This window comes from Callithrix jacchus, chromosome 16 (assembly GCF_049354715.1).
Source record: "Callithrix jacchus isolate 240 chromosome 16, calJac240_pri, whole genome shotgun sequence".
Classification (NCBI taxonomy): Eukaryota; Metazoa; Chordata; class Mammalia; order Primates; family Cebidae; genus Callithrix; species Callithrix jacchus.
In genome coordinates, this window is record NC_133517.1 from 74489633 (window position 1) to 74505939 (window position 16307).

The 16307-nt window shown below is 48.0% G+C and overlaps 1 protein-coding gene across 2 annotated transcripts in view; it reads right to left on the reverse strand.

Annotated features, from left to right (window-relative positions):
- Positions 1-16307, reverse strand: part of ZHX2 (zinc fingers and homeoboxes 2) — a 188301-nt gene that overhangs the window by 99926 nt on the left and 72068 nt on the right. The window contains exons 1-2 of one of the 2 annotated variants that reach the window (XM_035277167.3): positions 9155-9431; positions 8938-9000 (exon numbers count right to left, since the gene is read on the reverse strand). The gene's annotated coding sequence lies outside the window, so the exon portion shown is untranslated. Of the gene's footprint in view, positions 1-8937; positions 9001-9154; positions 9432-16307 lie in introns of those variants that run through there. The other variant, XM_008983306.5, reaches the window with a different exon arrangement.

A 16307-nucleotide genomic window follows, 5' to 3' on the forward strand; every position in this document is an offset into this window, starting at 1 on the left:
ATTGCTAGTAAAGGATGGAGCTGGGACATAAACCCACGTGGGTGGTCTGGCACATGAGAACGTTGCCACTGCCCCATCCCCAACTGCGAACATAGAAAAGAATCTCCATTTTCTTCTATTCTGAGTCCCCTGACTCAGCTGACTCTCCAGCTAGAAGCTCAGACCTTAGGGTCTGGCAGAACTGTGATCTACTTTTTACTGGGTCTGTGCAGATTCTCTGGGAGATAATTGGCTTTTAGGTACCTCCGTTTTCTCAGTGGTAAAATGGAGATGTTTACTGTACCTCCTGGTAGTTATGAAGATTAAATGGCTGGATGGCTCATGCCTGTAATCTCAGCACTTTGGGAGGCCAAGGTGGGTGGATCCCTTGAGGTCAGCAGTCCCAGACCAGCCTGGCCAACATGGCGAAATCCCATCTCTACTAAAAACACAAAATTAGCTGGGCGTGGAGGCGAAAGCCTGTAATCCCAGCTACTAGGGAAGCTGAGGCAGGAGAATTACCTGAATGCCAGGAGGTGGAGGTGACAGTGAGCTGAGACTGTGCCATTGCACTCCAGTCTGGGTGACAAGAGCAAAACTTGTAAAGGACTTAGCAAATGGTATTGAGTGCTGGATAAATATTAGAACTGATGATTATAAAAATACCTGTGGTAGGCGGAGCAATGGGCCCCCAAAGATACCATGCCCTAATCCCTGGAACCTGTGAATATTTTAAGTTAAATGACAAAGAGGAATGAAGACTGCAGATGGAGGCTGACTGGAAGGTAGTCAGTTTTCTCAGTGGATTTTTCAGTCAGTTATAGATCGAACTCCTTGTCTACTCTTTTCCCCTTTTCACTACTGCACTTGACTAGTCTAAAAAAAACAAGATTGCAGGTGGAATTAAGGTTGCTAATCATCAGACCTTAAGATAAAGAGATTATTCTGGATTATCAGGGTGGGCACAAGGTAATCCTAAGAGTCCTTTAAAGATGTAGGAAGCCGTCAGAGTCTGAGAAACTGCATGCTGTCACGCTCTATAGCATGAGAAAAACTCAACCATCCTTTGGTGGCTTTGAAGATGGAAGGGGGCCCTGAGCTAAGCAATTCGGGAGGCCTCCAGAAGCTGGACAGTAAGAAGATGGATTCTCCCTGAGAGCTTCCAGAAGGGAATGTACTTTGTCACCTTCAGCTCAGTGAGACCCATTTTGGACTACGACCTCCAGCACCGTAAGATAATAAATTGGTGTTAAGCCTAAGCTTGTGGGAATTTGTTAGAGCAGCCATCAGATCTAACACACAGTCATCTGGAATACAAACCAGGGAATTCACCTGAGTGGGAGCACTGCCTGAAGCAAAGATGGCATCCTGCATCGGCTGCAGGATGAGGAGCCCTCAGCACGCCCACTCTGATGCTGCTCAACCAGTGACCACCTCCTGAGTACTGTGCAGGGGCCAGGTGCGGACAGGCAACAGCCCAGGGGCTGCAGGGGAGTGAAGAGAAATGGAAGCATGCAGAGGACACGGCCCAAGTGCCTCCGGGGAGATGACACATCTAAATGTAATTTCAGTATTGTGGGGCAGCGTGCTACAGAGGGAGACCTGCACGTAGACTATCACTTCTGTGAAAATATTTCCCTGCCCAGCCTTCACTCTCACATATGTTCTGGACCACAAAGGCCAGCTCCAGGTTCAATGCTCCCCACTGAGTCTGCTCTGAGAATTACAGCCACAGTCAGTCCTTTCCTTAAGGCTCTCAAGGCTCTGCAGGACGTACATATGGCGCTTTGGCTTTAGTTTCTTCTCTCCCCAATTCCTCACCACCCATTCTTGGTGCATGTGGTCCCACAATGCCCGGTGGGAGTGCGTGACACAAGCCTGGCCAACTGGCACTGTGCACCCTTTGGCTCCAGCAGTTGGCTTAGGGATGGACATGTGACCCAAGTCTCTCAATTCCAGGGCGTTTGCTAGGAGCACTCTGGAAGCGCAGTCTTCTTTCTACGGGGGTTGCTGAGAAAAGCTGCTGGCTGTCGGTGGGGGAAACCTGTCTCAGTAAATCCCACACAGAAGAAAGCTGAGCCGAGAGATGGAGACACGATGCCTGCAGACATTGCTGGGATCCAGCTGGGCACAAAGCCAGGCCAGCTCAGACTTCTCAATTACACGAACCAACCGCCTTTTTGTTTTACACTGATGTCAATTTGAATTGAATTTCCATCTTGTAACCAAAAATCTGACTAATATAATGAAATATCCACTGAAGTATCGGTATCTATGAGTTCTAGGTGTTAGCATTTCCTTGGCCAAGAAACTTTGAGCTCTGAAACATCATGGAACGGGGGTCAGGTTAGGGCACTTAGGGCCAAGTTTTAGCTGAACTGCAGAGAAGGACGAAGTGCCCTCTCACTTCTTTCTTCATTTCTTCGGTTTAGCTTAGCTACACTGAGTCCACTCTTAATACTGGACCTTGCCCATCTCAACTGCCATGTGCTGCCCCTGAGGCTGTACCTGCTCCAGCCACATAACTTCCCAAAGCTTTCAAATGTCCAAGCTTTGTCTACCTCTGCCACCTCTGCCCAGGTTTCCCCTCCTTCAGGGTCTAATTGAAAGCCTCCCTGAACCCACAGGCAGAATGAAAGACTTCGATTCTGTGGGTAGGAAACTTACCATCTTGCTGAAGTCAATCCAGTGATCAACGACATACTGACTTCTGTGTTCATTTACTTTTTGATGTTGTTTTTCACGAACACTTTTACTCTGGACACTTCCCCAAGCACCTTCCATAGACTCATCTAGTCATCATAACTACCCTATGAGGGAACCCATTTTATAGCTGAGGAAGGCACAGCACATAGATGTTAGATAACTTGCCAGAATCACAGGACTAGCAAAGGTGGAGTTGAGATTCTAACTGAGGAGCCAGTCTGGCTCCAAAGTGCATTCTCAATGACTCTGCAATACTACCTCACATTGGATGTGTCTACTGTAAGATCCATGGATGCTCAGAGAGGAGACCAGGGCCTCAGAGGAGGCTGCGGGACCTTCACTGAGTTCTGATGCTCCTGCCTGGGCCTCCGGGCGACAGCTTCCTAAGGAGGCCTATGTTGGCCATGCACTATAATCTTAAGACCTCCTCTCCAGCCCCACGGTGTCCTCCAGCTCCATCCTCAGGAAGGAAGAGTTTGAAGCTGGATAAGAAGAGAGGTACTTGGGAGGCTAAGGCAGAATTGTTTGTACCCAGGAGACAGAGGTTGCAGTGAGCCAAGATCATGGTACTGCACTCCAGCCTGGGCGACCAGAGCAAAACTTCATCTCAAAAAAACGGATGAAGAGAGGGATCCACAACAGGGTCACCACATTACAGAGTAGAGGCTCAGAGGGACAATGGGAGGGCGGGATGGGGTTACCTTCCTCTTTCTGCCCTGCCCATGAAGCCTTGGAAGGCCACTGGTTCCCTTCTCCTGGGAAGGAGGCAGGTGGCTTCTCAGTTGGTTCTTTTCAGTTCCTATGGACTGAAAGGTAAGAAAGCTGTACTCTGCCCTCAGGGGCAGAGAACAGGCTATGGAGAAGTTCTGCTCTAGGCCTCAGGGGAGAGGACAAGAGAGAAGAGGAAGGTTGTGTCATCCAGCTCACCAGGTTACAGGTCAAAGAGGATTGGGGGCTGATGCTCGAGGTGGCTAGAATAAAGGTGCATTTGTCTGTCGCCTGCCTTAGAGCCCCAGCTCTCAGCCAATAACCCAGGAGTCCTAATGAGTCTCTGCTTCTGTGATGAGGGATGCTGCTCCTCCGGCCATGTGGGTCCCTCTCTCTGCTTCACATAGATTTCATTAGTCTTGGTTTTTCTTTTGTTCCAAGTCAGGGTCTCACTCTGTTGCCCAGGCTGAAGTGCACTGACATGACTGTAGCACACGGCAACCTTGATTTTCTGGTACCAAACAATTCTCTCGCCTCAGCCTCCTGAGTAGCTTGGACCATAGGTGGGCCCCACCATGTCTGACTAATTTTTAAAACATATTTTTGTAGAGACAGGTTCTCCCTGTGCTGTCTAGGCTGGGCTCAAACTCTTGGGCTCAGGCAATCTTCCCTCCTCAGGCTCCTAAAGTGCTGACATTATAGTTGTGAGCCACTGAGACCGTCCTTGAATTTTTTTTTTTTTTTTTTTTTGTGGAGATGGAGTCTTGTCCTGTCACCCAGGCTGGAGTGCGATGGCATGATCTCAGCTCACTGCAACCTCTGCCTCCCAGGTTCAAGCGATTCTCCTGCCTCAGCCTCCCAAGTAGCTGGGATTACAAGTGTGTGCCACCAACCCCAGCTAATTTTTTGTATCTTTAGTACAGATGAGGTTTCACTGTGTTGGCCAGGCTGGTCTCGATCTCCTGACCTCGTGATCCACTTGCCTCAGCCTCCCAAAGTACTGGGATTACAGTCATGAGCCACTACACCCGACTGATTTTTTTTTTAAGCGGAAACTTAATCTTTCTCCTGAAGAGTCTCAGAGACTAAGGATGAAAAAAGATTTTCAATGCAAACTTCTTACCTGTTATTAACAAGTAAAGCCCATCCTTCTGATACATGGATGGTGTCAATTTGGCGTTAGATCAGCTTTCTTGTCCTGACTCTCCTGACAACGGGAATAGAATTCAGGTGTGGACACTTGCCGTCTTGAGGGAAAGATGTGGAATGGGCGAATCACTGTATGACTACACCCGCTACAGTCTCCATGTAGGGTTTCTCTACTATAGAAACCCGCTAACAGTCTCAATCATGTTACAAAGACATTCGTCCACATGCGTGGCAGGACCCTTGGAGCTATTCCACCCAGAAGACCAGAGCAGAGGAACTCAAGCTGAAGATTTAAGCAGACATTACTCATTGAAGAATCATCAGCAATAAAAAGGAAGAGCCTCTGAAAGCCAACAGGAGTCATTTGAAAAGTATGATGCTATTTTAGAAAATCTAGCTGTAACATCATTTCTTGAACATATTGCAAGAAAAAAGCTATGCTTTCAGTGTGAATATAGATGGGAGGTGGTACGGGGGAAAAGAAATAGCATTTCTTGACCATCTTTTGTAAGCAAGGTTGTATGCTACGTCTCTTCCACATTTTATCTCATTTACTCTCCCAAATAACCCAGCGAGATGTATTATTTCCCCATTTTACAGATCAGGAAACTCAGAGGAAACCTAATTATGGGCTATTTTGTTTCATCTTCTGCATATAACTCTGGAAAAACAGCTTATTCCTAGCTAGTACAAAGTCTCTCTAATTCAAATTCCTTGGCAATTTGAAATAGCAGCAAAGCTGCCCATTGAATGATTTTCTACTTCAAAAAACACACTGCTTTTGTTAGTTTCAGTGGCATTTATTCCTAAGCATGCAAAAAGAGTAAGTGGCATAAAAGTATAGGTCAGGTGCATTCGGCCATGTGGTCAGACCTGCTAAGCACGGGTCCTGTGGCTCCTGCATTAGCACCAGTTAGCCGGGCTGGGCTGAGTTGTCTGTGGACGGAAAGGTAAGAAAGCCCACCTGCTTGCAGCAACACCATGGGATGAAGACTTTTCACTCACCTGGGTTGTTCCTAATGTGGTCCAGATTAATGAGGTTTGGCTATGCCTTGTCCCTCTGTTATAAAACAAGGTTGCTAATATAAGACCACAAAGTATGATGCAGGAAGGTAGACTTAGAAATCGTTTTGTCTAAGGGTTGGGTGTGGTGGGCTCATGCCTGTAATCCCAGCCCTTGGAAGACTGAGGTGGGTGGGTCACTTGAGGTCAGGGGTTCGAGACCAGCTTGGCCAACATGGTGAAACTCTGTTTCTACTAAAAATAAAAAAATAAAAAATAGCCACTGTGGTGGTGTGTGCCTGTAATCCCAGCTACTTGGGAGGCTGAGGCAGGACAGTTGTTTAAGCCCAGGAGGTGGAGGTTGCAGTGAGCTGAGATCGTGCCACTGCACTCTAGCCTGGGTGGCAGAGCGATACAAATTTAAAAAATAAAAAATAAATAAATTGTTTTATCTAGGGATGCCCAAAAGTGGCAGGAATGCTATAGTTCTTGCCTCCTCAGCAGACATCAGTAATCCACTGCAGAATACTCTTTCCTGGATATACCCCAGCATGCTTCTCAGCACGATGCCCCTGGCAGCCATGACCAATTCATTCCTCATGCCATCCACCTTCCCACCCAAGCTGGAAGTGAGGCTGTGTCCACCTGACAGATGTTGGGGCGGGGTGATGGGACAAGGAAACTAGAATAGTTTTAGATCCCCTAGGCACAGGGGCTGTGTTTGTGTCATATCCAATTTGGCTTACATTACAATCCTGCTATCCAGCTAGGGTCTGGGTGAGATGGGGCAAGGGAGCCAAAAGGCAGTCTCCTAAGCAAGCTCATTCCATAGTTCCAAGTCTACCACCAATGTAAGAAATGTAACCCTGACAAGTGTTTCAGGCAAATGCAATTTTTATCTGAAATATGCTCCAAATCCTGGGGTGGTGGGGAGTGCCTTTTGCAGAGTGAATCATCACTGTGGGAATCTGGCGATACACTATTTGTCTTCCAGCCACGGAGACAGTCAGACCTCACTGGGGAAGGCATAGGCAACTGTGGGGCTTGAGACCACACTACCCAAGCTGGGGTCTTAAATGATTCTCCATCTGTATCAACAGAATCTTTCTTTTGTGCTGGTGTTTTTCAGTCTTCACCACTACTTCCCGGAGGGAAGGAGGATGGGAAGGAAGTCCCCATTCACTGGGAAAAAGGGGTGTTCTGTGAGGTCACTCCACTCTCCAGGAAGCCCACAGCTAGGAATAAATAGCAGAGCCATCTCTGCTTTCAACCAGGAGGGACCAGAGGGAGCCAGCAGGAAAATCAGTGCTACCCTGACAGATTTCCACAGCATCTCCAGCTTAGAGAATGCACTCAATATGAGGGACTGCTTCCTTGTCCCTGCCCCGCAGCTATGCCAGGGTTTCTGACTCAGAGCCTAGTGCTTTGTCCTCCAATCTACACTGCTTTTTCCTCTCCTGTCATTGAGCCTTAACCCGGGTTCATGTCCCATATCTAGAATAAGGACTAATGTTTATTGAACACTTACTATGTCCCGGCATGAGGGACTGGCAGCTTCATGTGAATTAACTCATTGAATCCTCCCAACCACTCTATGAGGTAGGAACTACCACTATCCCCATCTTGGAAGGAGACTGAAACATGAGGTTCCACAGCTAGTGGAGGAGCTGGGATGGGAAACTGGAATTCTGAACCACAGACATTGCCTCCCTGGGCTGCCTCCTCATCACTATATTTGACAATAATTTACGGAGCACCTACCACGTGCCAGGTTCTGTGACTGCAAGCACACAACACCTGTCCTCAAAGTTCAACTCCTGCTTAAAGACTTGCCAAAAACATGCCAAGTCACAGTTCAGCCCTCCCCTCTCCCTCCTTTCCCTGCCCCCGCCAACAGCAAACAGGGCTCAGCTGAATATACAGCCTGTGTGCAACCACTGTCAAACTCGATTCTCATCCAGGCTGTCAGTTTCTTAAAGAAAAACACCATCTCTGGCCTCCCACAGAGCCCTCCCCTCAGGGGCCCTTGGTAAATATTTACTGTTGCAGCTGACCCAGACCCCAGGGGAAGAAGACCCAGTTACAAAGCACAAAGGAACCTGTGTGCTTATTATTCAGACCCTCCCAAGCGCGATGGGTGTCCCTCCTGTGTAACTTCCCCATTTGCGTCTGGAGTGCAATTTTTCTCACGGTCAGTGGGCCAGGTTTTGGCCACTGGAGTATGTGGTACTGCCCCTGCCTAAAGGCCCCCGATTCCTGGCGAAGCCAAGCCACCTGCCTGAACCACACCTGCTTTTGCCTTCTCTGGGACCCTGGGGAGTGGGAGGTGGGTGAGTCTTGGCACCTGTTTCCCAGTGCCTTTTCCTCTTGTCTTTGTGGTCTGGATTTGGGCCAAGTCCCTTGATGGGATGACTAGCCAGAAACTCTTCTGGTGGTCCTGGCAGGGGAGAGGCTCCCCAGAGCCTCTGAGCAGAACTCCCATCATGCTTTGGGAGTTGTTCCCTGACCACATACAGTAGGTGTTTGGGCTCATGCCTATGATTTGTGCATTGTCTGGCATTATCTCAGGTACAGCCATTCAATGGGCAACAGTCGTAGGAGAGACCTGAGGGTCATCTCATCTGGCGGCTGCCTGCACCTAAAAGAGGCAGTGCTGAGCGTTTGCAGGCATGAGTTCAAAAGCTTCCCTCTTTCAGACTTTCCCTCCACCCTCTCCCTCCTCCCACTGCCTGTCCCTCACAGCATTCTAGATCACCAGGGAACAGGGTCTGTAAAACATTGCACTCTCCCCTTTGAAATGTCCCACAGATGTTTCTCCAATCTCTGCTTGAAGTCTGCCAGCAACAGGGAACTCCCTCTGCTCCCCAAGTTGCCTATTACACTCTTGCATAGCTTTCTGTTAGGAATGTTTCCTTAGGTGGAGTCAACAGCTTTCCACCTCTGTCCTGCTCATGACAGTCCTTCAAATGTGCAAAGGTGGCTTTCCTGTCTGTCCTCCTCAGGGCCATGGTTTCCCAACTGGTGTGAGCCAGGTAGCTCCCTCTCTGTGTTAAGAATATCTCCCTAGCCCTGGCTAGAGGTTTGCCGGAAACACTCCTGAGCACATGCCCTCTGGATGGGGAGTTTAAGCTGCCATCATCAGAGCAGAGGGAGGGCAGCCCCGCTACCTGCAGACTCCAGTGCTCCCGGGGAGGGACTGGCAGGAACCCAGTGGATTCCAAGGGACTCACTCACACCTAGATTCTCAGCCCTGTACTGTTTCTAGGTACATGTGCATGGAAATACAGTTTCAGAGCTGCCAGATCTCAGCTGCCGCTGCCCCTCCCACCCCTCTCCTTTCGCTTGTTGAGACCCAGCCTAGGCCCCACCACTGCCAAACGCGACAGTACTCACCGGTCCCGTGTGGCTCACATCCTGGGAATCTTTTTACTCCAAGAGCAGTTGGTGCATCCAAACCTACAGAGGACAGAAACTCAATATCAGAAGCAGGGCAGAGCAATTGGGTGTCCATCTCTATTCCAGCAGGACGGAGTCAATGGAGGACTGGGATGGAGGTGGGGAAGATGAATGAAAAGGAAATGGTGAGGACTGAGCCGCTCATTAAACCAACCTCAAAATCTCTGGGCTTTGTGGCGATTCTGAGAAAGAAAAAAAAAAAAAGACCCTAGCCCTGGATGAGTCAGCAGCTTGTGGAGAAGCAGGCTTTCCAGAAGAGCGAAATTAAAGGCAAAATCAGCGGGGGTAGGGGTGCGGGAGGCCTCTCTTTAACCTCACTCAGAGTCTCCTGGAGTCTTCCTGGCAGCGGCCCTTCATGGTTGCATTTTGGTGAGGGCGAAGGGGGAAAGCTCTGTGCTCAGGCCTCAAGTCGAAAAGAGACCGCAGTGCTTAAAAACAAAAGCCCCCAAAGCGTATTTATATCCTGGGAGACTCCTGCCAAGCGAACCCCGTGTGCTTTGAAAATTCCTCGGGAAGAGCTGTAGCTGGAAGAAAAAGGCCTGTGCCCAGCTCTGAGGATATGTTCACAGCATGGCAAGTTGGGGCCTGAGCCCTAGAGGTTTAACCAGGCAGGGCAGAGGCCACCTGCGGCGCACATGTGCATGGAGCAGCCACCGAGCTGGGGAGCTGCCATGGAGGGCACACTGTTCTCACTCCCCACACCCAGGCTGCCTTGAAAGCCAAACTTGTTTTTTCTTGTTTCTTTAAGAATTCTGTGGTGAGCAGAGCTTTCTCTTTTCATCCATTCCTGTTTTCAAAGGAGAACCTTTTCGCTGGTGGAAAGAAAACCTTAAGGTGGCAGATTCTATTGACTGAGTACTTACCACGCGCCGGGCGCCTCACACACCTGAGCTGGGGTCTTGCTATTCGGCGTGCAGTCGCACCAGCTGGGAGCTTTCTGAATAGGCAGAGTCCCTGGCCCCACCAAGCCCTATGGTATGGGAGCAGCCTGCATTTTAAAGAGACCTCCAGGTGACTCCTGGGCTGGTTAAAGCCTACAAAGTGCTGGCGTCTCATCCTCTTAATCAAGGATGGAAGGAAGTTGCAGCCCATTCTCCACATGGGGAAACCAGCTCCAAAAGTGACAACTTTGCCACCGTGGATGTGGAGCTGGTGAGTGGTCCAAAGCCACGTTCATGTGGTTCCAAAGCCTGTGTTCCTTTCCTATCATTTGGGGAAAGGAGCAGATAGACCTGGCTTTGTGGGAGTGGCTGAGGGAGGGGTTCCAGCCACAGGTGGTGGGTGACTAGAGTCCTGGAGATGAGTGATGGCCCCAGGTATCAGGCAGAGCACTCAGGGAGGGAGGCACTGAACACTGGCCACAGGCTTCCCCACCTCTTCAGTTTTGTCAAGGGCCAGCAAAATTCCCCGGTTAAAAATTCTGGACCTCCTTCCTGCAGGGGAATTTGAGCTTCTGAAGTTTATCTCAGTGATTAATTTATTTTGATTCCAAGAAGTTGAGTGCTCTTGCCCACTGCCCTTTAGAACTAACCATCCAGTGGGAGGAGGCACCCCAGGAGACAAGCTAACCTGAGCATTCCAGCGCTGACCTGTGAGAAGAACAACATTCTCCAAAGCCCCTCGTAGCTTAGAAAGAGCTTTTTATCCACCAGCTAACCGGCTCCTTACTTTTAAGGGGCATGTCACTAGCCCTATTTTGCAGTTGGGAAAACAGAGAGGTTAGCTGACTTTCCTGAGGTCACACAGTTATCAGACAGGCTGGGGTGACTATCCTCCGACTCCAAGTGCAGAGGTACAATCAGTGTAGTCCAGCTGCTCCTGATGAGGAGGGGGACATCACAGCACAGATTTATGATATTCTAGACTTAGTGTCTCCCAACTCCATATGCTCTTGTTCTACACTCTCAGACCAAGAGGAAAACAGTCCACAACTCATGCAGGGTGCACGGCCAGTACTTTTCTCAATGTAAATTAGACAGCTGGCATTCTTACCAATGAGCATATGTTACATTAGACGTCATTCGTTTTGCTGCACTTTCTTCCATAAGATAGTTCAGCTAAGTTAAGGTATACAGTGGAATGATGTCCATAAAATGTGGACGTAGTATTGGCTCTCAGGCAAATGTTTCCAGCGCATTAACATTTTGGCATCACCAAGTAACAGCAGCTGGATGCAAAGATCCCAGACACGGCTGAGTATAGTAAGCCATAGATGACTCCATGCTCTTCCTCTTGGCTCAGCATGGCCATTTGCTGTCTTAGAAGAGTTTGGTGCTCACTTCTCCCTGATATTTGTGCAAAGGCCATGTTAGACCACTCCTCTCTGCTACATTTTAGCAAAGCCTGCAGCTGCTCTTGTACCTGTAACTTCCGATGAAGATCTGTCCGCTCCTGCCTATGTAACCCAGCAGCCTCAAACCTTCTCTAGCTATTTGCCTTTGAGTTCCCCCTTTTTGTTTGTAAACTACAGCCCTATCTATGATTACTTAGGTCCCCAAGTTACTAATGTATTTTTAATTCAAAATTGAGCATGCCATTTTAACTATGCTATAATCATCACTAGGACTGTGGTTAGAGTTGCATGAATTGTGAGTCGTGTGCTGCAACCTTATTGTCTCCCAAATCTCTGCAATTTTTGAATTTTTCAGAATGCAAGGATTTAGAGAAATGCATATATCTATCATTTAGTAGCAGAAATGCTTGCATAATGGAAGTTACATTATGGGTACTGATATGCTTAGGCTTTCTGTCCCCACCCAAATCTCATCTTGAATTGTAATCTCCACAATCCCCACTTGTTAAGGGAGAGACCAGGTGGTAGTAATTGAATCATGGCAGTGGTTTTCCCCATGCTGTTCTCATGATAGTGAGTTCTCATGAGATCTGATGGTTTTATAAGTAGCTCTTCCCCCTTTGCTCACACTTCTCCTTCCTGCTCCCTTGTGAAGAAGGTGCCTTGCTTCCCCTTCCACCATAACTGTAAATTTCCTGAGGCCTCCCCAGCCATGCTGAACTGTGAGTCAATTAAACCTTTTTCCTTTATCAATTACCCAGTCTCAGGCAGTTCTTTACAACACTGTGAAAACAGACTGATACAGGTACAAATGTCAATATAGAACTTAAATGTATTATATATACACAGTTATTAAACATTGAACATGTTACTATTAAATATTGAGTATGTTAAATATCTAATTGACAGTCATTCATTGGTACCCATGTATATCTGATTCTTTGCTAAGTACCAGATAGACATAAGTAAAACCTGGTCCCTACCCTTAAGAAATTCATGGCATAAAAATGGAGAAAGACAAATAATAGACTGAGTGGGAGAAGGTACTATGTATAAAGAGGATGTGCAAGACAGGGGCAGCTAACAGACTCCTTGCCTGTGTCAGGGCAAAGATCATGCTCCCCACCCCAAGGCCTGTGCAGCCCTGTGAGGCTGCTGCCTGCTCACCTCTCCCCATCCCCTCCCCACACCGTGTTCCTGGCTCACTGGTTTCTTCTTTCTTGAACCCATTATGCTCCACAACAACATAGCTAGTCATGCTAGCACCTCTCTCAAATGATCTGCCCTCACTCTTTCCCTAATTACCAGCACCTTCCCCTGCAGGATTGAGTGAGGTGATACATATGAAGTGCTTAGAACAGCGTGAGCAGGTGTTAACTGTTCTTGTTATTAACAATACCTGTTATTATCCTCAACTGACTAGGCAGCAACTGGAGTACACGGGGCAGAGCGACTTGGCTGGGCTGCACCGTGAATTATTCTCAGAGCTAGGGACTCTCACTGAATCAGTTCTGTTTTCTCCACTTCTCCTTGAACCCAGTGCTGCACCATCACCCCGCTAGACCCCACTACATCCTATGGAGCATGGTGGAAAGAGCACTGTTCTTGGAGACAGCAGGGCTGAGTCTGGTCGTGCTTCTCACACACATGTGTTCTGTGTCCTTATGCCAATCACTTACCTTCCCGGACTTTGGTCTCCTCAGCCAGGCAGGGCTCTAACCAGAGCTGCCTCCTTGACTCGTGGAGGGGAATCCAAGGCCACAGTGCATGCCGAGTGGAGCCTACTGTTCTTGCACATGGAGGGCAGTGGAGTTAACCTGAATTATAGGGCTTTTAGTGCCCTCTGAGCTCCAAATGCATACACATTTCCAACCTTCCTGGCTCAGAACTCCTTTTGCCAGAAATGACTGGTCAGATGGAGAAAATCACAATAAGGAAAAATAAGCCAGTGGCATTTTCCTCATGAGTCCCCACATATTCCCTTTTGGCCTAGTTTAAGCCTGTCAGATTGCCAGGAGAATCAGGGAAGCGACTTTAATGGCCTGTAGAAGAGAAGTGCCCTCCTGGAGGGTCACTCCCTCTTAAGAAATTGATCCCATTCCACTTCTCTTTCAGCAAACATTTAGCAGATGAGTAAGAAGCTCCAGGTCTAGTAAAAACACAGTGATGTCCTAAGGTGTCCAAACTGAGGAAAAGGTGTGAGTGCAGCCAGGGAGCATGCGGAGGGAGAAACCAGCTCTGGCTGAAGCCAGCCCAGCCCAGAAATAAGAGCAAGGTCAAGCTCAGAAACGGTGGAAAGCTACAAGCGACTTCCGTGGAGTCCTGGCTCAGCCCTCACTCTGCAAGCCGGAAGTGCAGTCTTCAGTGACCTGTCTTTGTTCCCCGCAATATTTCACTTTGCTCCCTAACAACAGCCTTTAATTCAGAAGGGCAGAAAATGCTGTTCATATGGAAAAAGAAAACCACAGTGGTCATTTGTGAATCTGCAAATGTTCACATGATGGCCACCATGTCCGCCGCACACACTCTGTGCTAGGAAGCTCTATGCTTTTCCATAGCAGCGGCAACTGCAGGCATTTACATTCCCATTATATAGACAGTAAACCTGAATCTGCAAGGTTAAAAAGGTTGCCCAGAGTCGTAAGAGTAGAAAGTTGAACACGGAGGCTGGAACTGAGGCCTGACTGAACCATCTTTTCATTTTTCTTCCCCACAATGCCTCTTCCACTGTGGCTGCGTAACTGGAGTTGTGGAAAACTGGGCCATCTCTCCCAATAGCCACAACCTAACTTCAACCAAGCTTTCCTAAGAGGACAGAAGAGCCAGTGTTCCCAACTGCCCTGGGGTGTGTAGACGCAGCTTGACATCTTGGACATTTACGAGGATGTGGAATTCAACTCTAGAATTGACCCGTATTTGTTTCAAAATATTTCTCCCTCAAAGTTGTCAAGTATCATTTGACAACTGACACTCTAGGAAGATGTACGTGTCCAGCATTGGGAAGGCAAGAATCTTTTTTTTTTTTTCCATTTGTGACAGTGTCACTTGCCAAGGGCAGCATCTATTTTGCTCACTGATGTCTCTTCATTCTTTCAACAACTCTTTATGGGACTTTGACTAGGGGCCAGGCCATGGGGAGATTAGGCGAACCCTGGCCTTAGAGTTGAGCTCGAGATAAAGGCTTCAATGACATTATTGTGCTCACTGAAGCACTATGCAGTGTGGCAGGATTGCACGGATAGGCACAGGATACAGCAGATTGCAGCGAGACCTGGAGGACAAGCAGCACAAACCAGGCAGGGAGAGGAAGAAAAGCTGAACGAGTGGCAGAGGGCATGTGTGGGCTGTGGCGGGTGGGACACGGTGGACCCCAGAGACTGGCCACTGCCAGAGTGGCTGAAGCCGAGAAGGCCAGAGAAAGAGCAGAGCCAGATGGCCCCAGGGATTGGAGTCCTTTCAAGAAGTTCTGTCTTCACCTGTGTGTGATGGGAAGCCACTAAAGAATTGGATTCTGTGTCTGCGGTTCCCGGAATATGGTGGCCCTCAAAAGTATTTGTAAGATGGAAGGATGTGTCCTGTTCACCCCCAGGCCCCTTTCAGATTCCCCAGCAATCTGAGAAGCACCACCAGGCACCCCATGATCTTTAGAAGGGACAACCATAGGGTGATCTGATTTGTTTAGGGGAAAAATCTCCCTGGTACCTGGCCTGCGCCTCCTTCTGCCCTGCCTCGGGTAACTGTGGCTCCAACATGGCTGCTGACAGATATGAGATGAATAAATGCACCTTTTATTATGGCTCCTGTTTCTGAGAAAAAGACACAGCTCCCTCAAGATTGGAAGTCTATGAAAGTGAGCTCTCACAAAAGAGATGAGTGAACCAGAAAACAGAAGCCCTCTGGGTGGGTGGTGGTTTCTTTCCTTAAAATAAACAATGGTAAGGAGAAGATCAATCTGGGGGAACCAGGTTCTTCCTAATCCCTAACAGGCAGGATGCAGAGCCACGGCTTGGAAAGTGGCTGAAGACACTGGTCTCCCAGAAGCTGTGCCTGGTTAGGATCTACAGACATCATCTTTGACAATGGGTGTGTCTGCCTCCCTCCCTGGTATGGAAACTCCACTCTGAGAAACAATAATTGGAAGCCACTTTCTTTAGCATAGGGAGACAGGGTATTCTTGGCTAGAGACTGACAGACTCAGTTTAGAATGCAGTTTCTACCACCTAAGAGCTTTGTGTCCAGAAACAAAATATTTGATCTTCTCTGAGCCTCAGTTTTGTCATCCATAAAATGGAATATGATGGAGACTAGATAATATTATGAAATGAGGTGCTGGGGTTCGAACCCAAGCCTGTCTGAATCAAATTGTTTCATTTCCCCCTATACTGCCTCTTGAACTTGGGATATGACCCCCACTCACGGCTCTCCAGTACATCTAGGTGCTTAATAGATACCGGTTTGGCATCCCTGGTTTTACACATCTCTTATTCCCTGATTATGTTTAGCAAAAATCTGAGTATTCAAGAAGAATGAGATTAAACTCATGTCATTTGGATCTTCCTGTGTACAACACGGTAGCTGAGAATACAAAAGGAGAAGGCAGCTAGCTGTGTTTTCTCCCAACTGTATCTTGTTTCAAACCCTTTATTAAATTTCTAAAATATTACTTGGCATTAGGGTCTAAATAAAATTTCCAGAGGTTTCCATTTTACCCTCATAAATGATTCTCGCTGAACTTTTTATAAGAAAAAAATGTGTGTGTGTGTGTGTGAGTATATCAATGTACTGACTCATAGCTGGAAAAACTTCCTTTCCCTAACACATTCCAAATTTGTCAAGTCACATGAATTGAGTAAGAGCACTTAATGTGGCCACGAGCCCCAGACTGGCAGGCAGTTAAGACAGAGATTTGGGAATCCAACTCTCCCTTCCCTGACCCCTTGCTCCAAGACAGAGTGTTGCTTGGGGCACACTCTGACCTGGGCTGTGCATATGTGAGGCAGATGCAGAACATGCA